Source organism: Coptis chinensis, chromosome 5, assembly GCF_015680905.1.
Source record: "Coptis chinensis isolate HL-2020 chromosome 5, ASM1568090v1, whole genome shotgun sequence".
Lineage (NCBI taxonomy): Eukaryota > Viridiplantae > Streptophyta > Magnoliopsida > Ranunculales > Ranunculaceae > Coptis > Coptis chinensis.
Window position 1 is genome coordinate 12,638,458 of NC_141460.1, and position 10,702 is coordinate 12,649,159.

Here is a 10,702-nt window from a genome sequence, read left to right on the forward strand (position 1 = left end):
TTGGGAGACGTACAAACAACTTTTACAGGGCAGAGGAAAATTTTGGTTGTGTGCTAAAAAAATTCATCTAATTCTCTTACTTGCAAGGAGATAATGCAGATCCAAAAGGAAGAACAAGAGCAAGATATGAAAAGCCATGCTCAAATATTGAACCATATGTGTGGCATTGTAGACTCAGTAGTCCTCAAATGTGCTGTTGAACTAAATCTGTTTGATGTCATTAGCAACAACAAAGATAGCAAACCTATAGCTCTCTCTTCATTAGCAACACCTCCAACCTTAGTGTCCATTAAGCCCAATAACTTGTATCGTTTGCTTAGATACTTAGTTCACATGAACCTCTTAACCATTCATGTTCAAGGAAATGATGAGACATTTTCTTTAACAGAATTGTCCAAGTTACTTCTTAGAGATCAGAAGAGGAGCTTAGTAGATTGGGCATTGGCAATCATCGATGAGACGGTTATTGATGGTTGGCATGAATTAAGCGGTTGTTGTACTTCGCCAGCTGGTGGTCCGACACCTTTTGAAAGAGTTCATGGGAAGAGTGTATGGGAGTTAGCTGGGGAGAATGCTGGAATGAACCAAGTTATCAATGATGCCATGGTGTCTGATACAATACTGGTCATGCCAGTATTTGTTCAATGCTGTGATAAACTCTTGAATAGAATTACGTCTATGGTTGACATTGGTGGTGGTGTCGGCATGACCATGAGCAGTATTGTATTTATCTCACATAAAGTGTACTGTCTTTGATCTACCCCATGTCATTGCTGCCTCGGCGCAATTGCCAGGAGTGGAAATGGTCGGAGGTGCATGTTCAAATTCATTCCCCCAGCGGATGCCATTTTTCTGAAGGTATTTATGTTATCATTTCAAGATGTTCTTGTTTTCTGAAGACTATTTTCCATCTAAAAGAACTCATCTTTTCCAATTCCCAATTCCTTTTTAATGTTAATAGAGAGAAACTGCCACGGAAGTTGTCTAGATCAATCATCTTTACCTTTAATATTAGTTTAGAACAATTTTTAACTTCTTAGGCTTTCCCATGCTATTGCAGTTTATGCTCCATAATTGGCACGATAAAGAATGCATCACGATTCTTAAGAAATGTAAAGAAGTCATTCCCCAAGACAAAGGGAAGGAGATCATACTGGACATCGTGACAGATCAAAACGAACAGGATGACGATTTAACAAGAGCAAAGATGAACCTTGATATTGGCATGATGGTAACTTCAGGAGGGAGGGAGAGAACCGAGAATGAATGGGAAGTTCTCCTGAAGCTTGCTGGTTTTAGCAGGCATGAAATAATTCCCATCATGGCTGTACAATCAGTAATTGTAGCGTACCCTTGATTAGGCAAAGTGCTTAATCGACAAGCCCTCTTGAGTCAACTGCTTGAAAACTTTCACACGTTTCAATGTGACGACTGAAGAAGACGCATGGATCCAAGGAATGCAAGAGAAATTGCCAATATAAGAAGAGAAGACAATTTATCTACTGAGCAAGCGTAGCAACAAAAATTTGCTATTTCATGTAGTACCAAGCCACCATGTACTCCTCAAAGCAAATAATGAATTTAGATTATCCTTTTTTCACAACTAAAATTTCATTCTGCACTCACACGGTCCTTGAGAAAGAAAAACTGTAGTTTGCATCAAATGGAATTTGTAATGCTGACTGTAAGTAATTTCAGTAAATATACTCCAGGAAGTAAAAGGTCTTCAGAGCAAAAATATGTATCTATTAAAAGTTTAAAACAATACCCCATCTTTCGGAGCAAAACGTGCCATGCGATGATGGACTGATGGCTACTGATATAAACTAGAGGTTTTGCTGTGCACGATGTATCTATTAAAACACAACCCCATCTGTCAGACACTGAAATATGAAATAATGCAACTGCAAAACATTCCTGCCAGCGTCCAGTATCAACATTATATATGATTTTTCAATTCGGGATACGTTTACTTGCCCAAGTGAGTTAAGATTCTGCTGATCAAGAATTCCTTTTTACCAGTAAGAGGTAGACTATGTGCTGTTAGATAGTACTTCAACTCCACCACAGTCAAATCCTTCAGCTGCAACCATGCATCCACAAAAACCATTAATGTTCACTGAATAATTAAGTGGGTGGATAAATACGTAAATCCCCAAATAGAACAGAAAAAAGGCTATATCTGACATTACCTTTCCACTGTCAGCAAGTTTGGCCCAGTCATACTGTTCAGACTCCTTAGCTGCATTCTCATGGATTGCCTTGCGCTTTTTGGCAGCATCACTTTCGGTTTTTGATGAGAGAGCATCTGCTTCCTCCTGATCATAATTTTCACCAAACACTGAAACCTTAAATTCCTCCAGTGCATTAACCACCCCTGATCTGCAAGCACTCCAACAGATTATTTTTGTCACATGCAAACAAACCGAAGTAATGATACATATATTTTGCTTCTACCTCACCATTCCTTGTTCATCTGGAAGAGTTTCATCTTTCAGCCTGGCATCTCATCTTCATCAAGAGCCAAGGCCTGTAATACTGCATAGTGTCTCTGCAAGGCTGAAACAAGACGTGTCGGTTGGTCATCACTGTGCTCAAACCACAGATTTTATTTTCAATGACTAGTATCACATAGACCTTCACATAATAATAACACCTTTCTACTTATTTATAGTCTAAATATCTTGGCACTTGGAAGATGTTGGTTAGTCACTATTTGCACTTCAAGAGGAAATAGTATGAAACGACAAATTTCACAGGATGAAATGACTTCACACGCTTAAACATGCATATACAAGTTATGGAAAAAAAAAATGGTCCTGTACATCCACTCAAGATAGGGTGTTTCCATGACAGAGTAAAGAGTTGCATCAGTTAGAGATTAATTACCAGGATTGGCAAACTAGCAAACTGAGAATTCCTTTAAGTCTACACGTTTCACTAATGCAGTAGCTTTCTGAATTTGATCTTCTGTAGCTCGGGGTGACAGATTAAAAAGTTCTTGAGAATTAATAAACCATGACAGAGTTGACTTCCATCCAAACCAAAAATCTTCTTACCTCTTCAATGTGCCTAACATCGTCAGAATACGGGAGATATATCATGTGCATTCCAGGAGGTTCAACTTGACCACTGGAACTACTTATTTCATCCTGTTATGTTTAAGTAGGATCAGCAACTTCTATCCAACACAAAGCATATTTAGAGGTGTTCAATCTAAAATAAAAGATAATCTCTATGGACTTGCTGAAGACAATCGTACCATATTGTTGTTTTACAAACACTGTGTAAGTAAGAAAGACGAGAAGATTCATCTCGGCTGATTATATAGTTATATGATATGTTCAAATAGTTAGTTAAAGACTGCCAGGTTGAAGCGTTATGTTTTGTCAAACTTGATTCATCTTGTAGGGTGAAACCAGTGGTTTTGTAATCATACAGCTATAAATAAAAACCTAGTATATATAGGAGCTTACCTGGGCAACAAGGATGACCAATTGAGGATGGCTTGAACTACCAAAAAGGCCAGCGCAAACCTGAAATTTCCATCAAGTATTTACTACAATTTACATCAGCTGATGAGATGCACAAAGTAAGAGATGCTAAAATGGTACTGGTGATATATGATATAAAGCCAAAAAGTATTTTCATTGTTCAATCTTTATCACTAAATTTTTTTGTGTCCCTAAGCTTTATTATGTTTTAGACTTTAAATTAAATACGTCTGGCAAGATCAATTCTGTTCTCCTAGACTAACTTCTTAACCCACACCCATGCGTACTCAAAACTGCAGAAACGAATTATTGCTGCTCGTTGTTGCGAAGTACGCCTCAGCCAATCATCCCTTGTTCTTTACAAAGGAGAGCTTTTGCAGCACATTGTGCTGGAGGAGACTAAACATTGAGGCTATTGAAAAAAAAATCAAACCAATGAAAGCTCAACTTAAGCCTTCAAGATGATACATTCTCTATAACTATATATAGCTAAAATTTTACAGAAAATCATATAGCATGAACACACAAGAAGATGGAAATGATCTATAGTATGGACTTCTATCCCGAGGATTTATCCCCTTATGTCTGCAATTACAAACTAACAATGCCCAATCCAACATGAAACTACAGAGGTTACAATCCCCACACATAGGTTTTCCTACATCTCAAACATACACTGGTTCAACTGCACAAGAACTTTACTTGAAACTCTCAAATCGACAATTTTGGATCACATACTCACCCGTCACCTCTAAGCCAAAACAGTAAAAAGAAAAACAAACAGAAAGTGATACATCAATTAAGAATCAAACACATGATACAAACAGAAAAGAGAAGAGATATACTTCCAGCTGCCAGATAAATAAATAAATAAATGAAGAGTGAAAAACCCATCGTTCAAGTCGTACCATCGACCTATGTAGAGCAATAAATATGGAAGTACTTCCAAATATCTCCTGCATTTAATAGCCAAACAGAAAGTAAGGGAGAATTAACCATGGGTAGGCCCAAACATGCTTTCAAACTTACTCTGAACAAGTCAAAACCTTTTACATGTGCCTATGACACAATCACAGATAAAAACAATGGAATTGAGACCAGTGTAGCTTAATGCTGTTCTAGGCTCATGGAAGAACTTAGTATTTCTGAATTTTATTTACTAGCTTCATGTGTTCATGGTTACCACCCAACCAGTATGAGAGAAAGATCTAAGATTCGGTAATACATGGTGACACAGACTCTTAACAGTTTTTAGCATATAAAAATGTCATTAGAATCATTTATTTTTCTCATTTTGAATAGTTGTTTAAAGAAATATAAATATAAGTAGCCAACTCCATACAAAAAATTTTGTCCATTATTTTTCACGCTTATGTATCTGTCTACCCAATCATCTAGTTTAATTACCAAATACCTAATGCAGCATCTAAACATCTAAACATCTAAACATGTTGGATGCGGATACACGTACCATGTCAATGTAATTCAGGTTCTTTTCTTTCTTTTATTTTTTTCTTTAGGTAAACATAGAATAGTATTATATGCTCAAACAAAAGAAAGAAAGGAGTAGCAGGAAGATATCCTAAGTTACATTGACACGGATATGAAGTGTCCAACATGGCGAAATACCCAAAATAGAGATATATAACATACAATATGTGTGTGTCTCGTGTTTGACACAGATACGTGGACATGTATCAGACACGGATTATTTTCAAAATAGGGTGTGTCCGTGTAACATAATACGATACAAATACCGCACAAGATACAAAGAAAAAACAGCAAAGAGAACAGCTATGAATCACTCAAAGACTCTCACTACACCACTGCCTAAAAATGAGTCACATCTGATCGCGAAAGATCCAAAAATACCTTTTGTTACAATATATCTAACGTTTTCCGCAAAGCCTTTTTTCTAATTGAAGTATCCAATCCTACGTTCACTTTTTTTTTTACCATTGCAACCCTGAACATTGTCAAAAAATTATAAACCAGAATATTCTCAAACCATTAAATGATACTACTGCTGGGGCAATATGTAACGTCATATAACTAAGATAAACCAAGTCTTCCAAATTTTTCCAATTTGTCGGTCTGCAACGCTCATAGCCATAACCATGCAACTTAGATCACCACTACTATCAGAAACTGAGATAACTATAAACCAGTATATAATTACTGAAACTGAGTAGTCAAATGACCAAAACAAAGTAAATCTGATGATCAACAAATAATACAAATGAGTAAGCAACGTCTAAAACGTAGATGACCATAGTCAGGAGTGAATAGTAGTTTAACTCCCAACTAAACAAAAGAAGTTTGGTAAAGAAGTTGACAAGTAATGACCATATTAAAGGAGCTTAAATAACATAAGATTGTCATGAAACATGGACACAAAATTTGATCTATCACTATGAACTGATTAATATTGTGCAATTACAAAACCACTTACAACATCACTAGGGAAAATAAACGTTAATGGCTTCAAATTATAGTAATCCTTTAAGCAACTTAATGGCTTGAATCCCAAAAGCCGGAGGTGCCCCGTCGAAACTCTTTTTATTTGAGTTAGCTCCTCTGTCGAAAATTTAATGTTCTCCCTTAAATAAAATAAGTCGCACTAATCAGACTTAAAGTAAACAAGAGGGGAAAATGGGTCATAGAAGGAATCAAAGTAACATAATGTGAAAGTAGTTTTTAGACTGTTTTGTGGTAACAAAATTGGCCAGTTGGGCAACAATAGGATCCAATGCTAGGTTTGGGGATTGGAGAGTATATATGAGGGATCCAGTAGTTAAAAAAAATTGATAACTTTTGGTGATGAGATTGATATTCATAGCTAATTACTGGTAAAGTAATGGAGTTTTCGAATTTATGGGAGGTTGAGCAATGGCTGCCCGCCACCTTGTTCCCTCACTGATTATAAAAGCAGTGGTTACTAACAAAAACAAAATAATATCCTGGGTCAAATATTTTACTTCTAAACTTTATCCAAGATATAACTAAATAAAAGAAGGATGAGATTGAAAAGAACAAATAGAGAGACAAACATAGTGTAGCTAAAATGAGAAAGGGGAAGCTCAATCAACACAAATATATATACCCTTTATAAATTTGAAATCTTGTTTTCGGTTCCTCCATTAACGCTCCAGTGTCCGCACAAATGAAAGACCTTTCAGTCTGCAGACAACCAATCCAACACTTCAGTAGAATGCAATACAATTTTAAGAAGGTTGTCACAATTAGGTTTTGCAAGTGTTGTGGCCTATTACAAGATGATTCGTTTAATAACAAAAGAAAGCACAAGTAATTATTCAGTGTGAAGAAAGACTAAGAGATACTAACCTTTAAAGGAAGATTAGTAACAGAATCAAGCCATGTAACTGCACCTGCAAGGATAAAATACATATTTATGAATGACTCGGAGATCAACCAAAATCATGGAGAGCTTTAAGAAAATTAAAAACACAAGGACAAAATTACATTAAAAAAAAAATGTAAAGATGGAAATGAGGAAGGTGAGAGAAAACAACCTGCAGAAACTGGTTTTCTGGGTCGTCTTCGTCATCATGGAAAATATCTTCTGGGTCTATATCCATTTTATCAATTGATCGGTTGGTAACTGTTTGATGAGGTTTCCCAGAGAAGATTTTTATTAGCTATTGCGACTTCCAATTAATATATTTTCGCAGCTATTTTGTTATTTAACCGAATTTTAGTTACCAATTTACCACTCTCTAGTCAAGGAAATTGCTGGAGGAGAAGAAGATTACGCGGGGTTCGTTTCGTCTGCATAGAGAATGTAATTAATGATGGAATATCACTAATAAGATTCAGCGAGTAGCCGTAAGGAACAAAATTGACTATACAAGCAATAAGTAACTCCATAATCTACAAATCCAACCAAAGAGTATGCTACTCGTTAGCTTCTATGTAATAGTCACAATATGTTTTGTTTTGAAGAGAAACATTACCTGCCCATGATCATATTCACAACGAGTTTCATTTTTGCTCCATTCCCAACTTCCCCTAAATAGAAAGACTTCTTTCCCATGACATCAAAAGCAGGGATTGATTCCTCGTACAGTGACTGCAGTAGCACCAGGTAAGAAGAGCACATTACAGGATATCATATCCTAGAAATGTTGCAAGTGAAACTTTAGGCCTGTATTGACTTACCTACTCCCCAGCAGCAAGAATAACAAGTTGTCCATCTTCAGCAGGTTTTTTGCTACCAGAAACTGGAGCTTCAAGGAAGTATCCACCTTTTTTGGTAATTGCCTGTGGATAGCATATAAAATACTGCATGCTCACTATTCGTTTTCATACTAGCTGAACCCATAAGTTGTCTTGGATGCTACGCATGAAAATGGTAGATTATTACACGAGGGTGCCAATTACTAGGTAAACTTCTGTCTTGGAACTCGTGTTCATTCACTGGTTAACCTTTCAATTGCCTTATCTTAACAAAATCTAGGAGCCCTATTTAGCTATCAGAAGTTTGTTGTCAGGGACGAGGCAAGGAGCAAAGCGTTAGGTTTCTCATCTAACGCCTTGGGGCCGCCTTTGACAACAACGACTTGCCACTGTTTTCACTATGATTAGTGCCTTGGTCTCCAGGAGCCACGTCATTTTAGCCACTATAATGAGAAGTACGCCTTGGTCTCGATGGCTCCTTGCACCCTTTCTAACAGCATATTCACAACCTTATTCAGTTATAATGTGCAAAAGGAGCACTTGAGATTCAGTTTAAATGGATGGTAATTTATAGATCATAAGTAAACCTCGTATGAACTCTTATTATCCAATCTGTATGCAACTGAAATGAGAGCTTCTTAAAGTAAATGAGTTAATCCTTCACACAAATAATCAGACATATCAGCTTTCAAAATGAAACCTCGTTTTAGCCATTTTTAGAAACTTGGAATTTTGAAATCAAATTAATATATAAGAGCAAGTTGAATTAAAAACTTTCAAAAATCAGACCAAATTAGGATTGCCATTGACATGCAAGTCTTACCTCACTGATCTTTGACGAAGTATCAGCATCAACTGTTGACATGTCAATGTAGCATTTTCCCTCTCCTATTTGCTCAAGCACACCATCTTTGTCCTGCAAATCTTCCAAAAGTTGCAACTTGGTGACCCGTACAAAAAACATTTGATGTGACAAAAAGTAGCAAACAAATAATTTGTCACTAACCGAGAGAGCATTCCAATGGTGTACTTGCACAGTTGCACTTCTTGACTACTTGTGCAGAAGTTATATAAAGTTGTGAAGATGATTTGATGAAAGAAGGAAAAACGATTCCATAAAACTATAAAAAAAATGATATTTGGGTACATACATATAAGCGAACATTCTGCTGATGATAACATTGCTTAAGAGGGGAGGAGTAGAGAGATTGAAAGGGCGTGGGTGGAGAGGGAGACATTTACAGCTCAAACATTAAACTGCACAAATTTTAGCATTTCATGTACGTACATACCATCTTAAATTGTCCTTAAATTCCAACTGGTTTTTATTTTTCTTTTCATATATTTGTATATCGAAATGAAATTTTTCTAAAATTCCGTTTTTGTAAAATTAAAAATCAATGAATTTTATTAGAGAAAAAAGTTAGGGTATGGAAAAAATGTTTTACCTATTCAAAAACCTCTTTCGATTCTAATACTAAATTTTACAAAATCTAATCTGGATGATCCTAGTGTGGTAGTAGAAATGTTGAGGTTTTCAAAAAATCGTTAAACACAACTTTCATGAAGAACATAGAATCTCCAACTTTAGTCTTTGGTGTGTCCAATTTTCTTTTAACTCTCTTTACCACTAGTATACTGCTATGCAGTGGAGTGAGAGAGAGGGAGGAGTGGAGAGGAGAGATTGAGAGGGTGTGGAGAGCGACGAAGAAAAGAGATGAGGAATGAGGACATACATAGGAGAAGTGGAGAGGAGAGATTGAGAGGGAGAGGGAGTGTGGGAGATGGAGAGGGTGTGGAGAGGGACGAAGAGAAGAGAAGAGATGAGGAATGAGGACAGATAGAAACCAACCAAATGACTTTTTGTCCACATACCCTCTCGGCCCATAACGCTCGCTCCGCTCACTTGAATATATATCCAGGATAGTTATAGTATTTTGAAAGAAATGAAGAAATCATTTAAGATGAAAAAAAATTGTTTGTGGAAAGGAGGAGTTCGAAATGGGTTTTTGATTTTTAGTTATGAGTGTTTGGTTTACTATATACGTGGTGTATACCTCCCTATGACTAATATTTCTATCCCTCAACCTTATATTCTTCACAACCTACCTATGACTGATATTTCTATTCCTCAACCTTCTCTTCTCCATAACTATTTTTTATCTAGTTTCGCAGGGTATTACTAGTATCGTTTTCTATACCAATACTCAATTTTACAAGATCTAATGTAGACTCACAGGCTTGGGAGCACCAATCACAACACTAGCAACGAAGGTAAAAAAAATCCACTGCCACTAGTGGTGAGCTACAACATGCATTCATACAAAAGTTAATAAAATAAAAATCTAGGAGTATAACTGAACATAGAAAATAAATATAAAATGACGTGAGGAGGATTTTTTCTGAAGGGTTGTTCCAAATCATATCAAATACGGCACACAATCCAACTGTTTTGCTAAAAAAAAAACAAAATTAAAGTGGCAAATTATACACATAACATAAAACCTAAAAGCAGCTAGCTAAACTAGCTAAAATTACCTTATTGTGTTGTTCCAACAAGCTCAGACTGTACTCTTCCATCTGCCAACCAATCTCAACTTCATTCTCATATTCTCATCATGAAAAGTTATTGATCTAAAGAGAGATAAAGAAAGAGAAATGAATAAGAAATGAAGGATTTTCATTACTTAGATTTTGGACTTTGGTGTGGAGTTTCTCTACTGTAGAATCTTTTTGCGAAAAAACAAAAATGTGAGTAGTCGTGATTTTTGTGTTACATTAAATATTATATTAATATTATAATTGTTAGTTGTTTGCTTGAATGATAACATGAATATATAGGATAAATCTTAATTTCATAACAATCTATATAGTAAATGCTATTTTATCTGAATACGATTAACTTTTGTTTTTATTGGCATAGATTTATGTAACTGTTTAAACGCTAATACACACTAAGACGAGAAATTTATTAGTGGTTGGGACATGCACTTGATATTTCTTGGTGTGTT

At 35.9% G+C, this 10,702-nt stretch overlaps 3 pseudogenes across 3 annotated transcripts; 1 reads left to right on the forward strand and 2 right to left on the reverse strand.

Moving 5' to 3' along the window:
* Positions 1 to 1,609, forward strand: LOC147496725 (putative scoulerine-9-O-methyltransferase OMT2B; annotated as a pseudogene). The gene is made up of 2 exons (XR_015194862.1): positions 1 to 858; positions 1,061 to 1,609. The product of XR_015194862.1 is annotated as a putative scoulerine-9-O-methyltransferase OMT2B (transcript).
* Positions 1,610 to 1,653: 44 nt separating this feature from the next.
* LOC147496726 (ATP-dependent DNA helicase 2 subunit KU70-like) lies at positions 1,654 to 7,093 on the reverse strand (annotated as a pseudogene). The gene is made up of 9 exons (XR_015196761.1): positions 7,028 to 7,093; positions 6,840 to 6,914; positions 6,598 to 6,674; positions 5,451 to 5,460; positions 4,438 to 4,450; positions 2,890 to 3,054; positions 2,458 to 2,559; positions 2,193 to 2,382; positions 1,654 to 2,083 (listed from the first exon to the last, which is right to left on the reverse strand). The product of XR_015196761.1 is annotated as an ATP-dependent DNA helicase 2 subunit KU70-like (transcript).
* A 371-nt stretch (positions 7,094 to 7,464) lies between these two features.
* LOC147496727 (glyoxylate/succinic semialdehyde reductase 1-like) lies at positions 7,465 to 10,271 on the reverse strand (annotated as a pseudogene). The gene is made up of 5 exons (XR_015196762.1): positions 10,230 to 10,271; positions 8,698 to 8,812; positions 8,515 to 8,615; positions 7,674 to 7,775; positions 7,465 to 7,584 (listed from the first exon to the last, which is right to left on the reverse strand). The product of XR_015196762.1 is annotated as a glyoxylate/succinic semialdehyde reductase 1-like (transcript).
* Between the last annotated feature and the right edge of the window lie 431 nt (positions 10,272 to 10,702).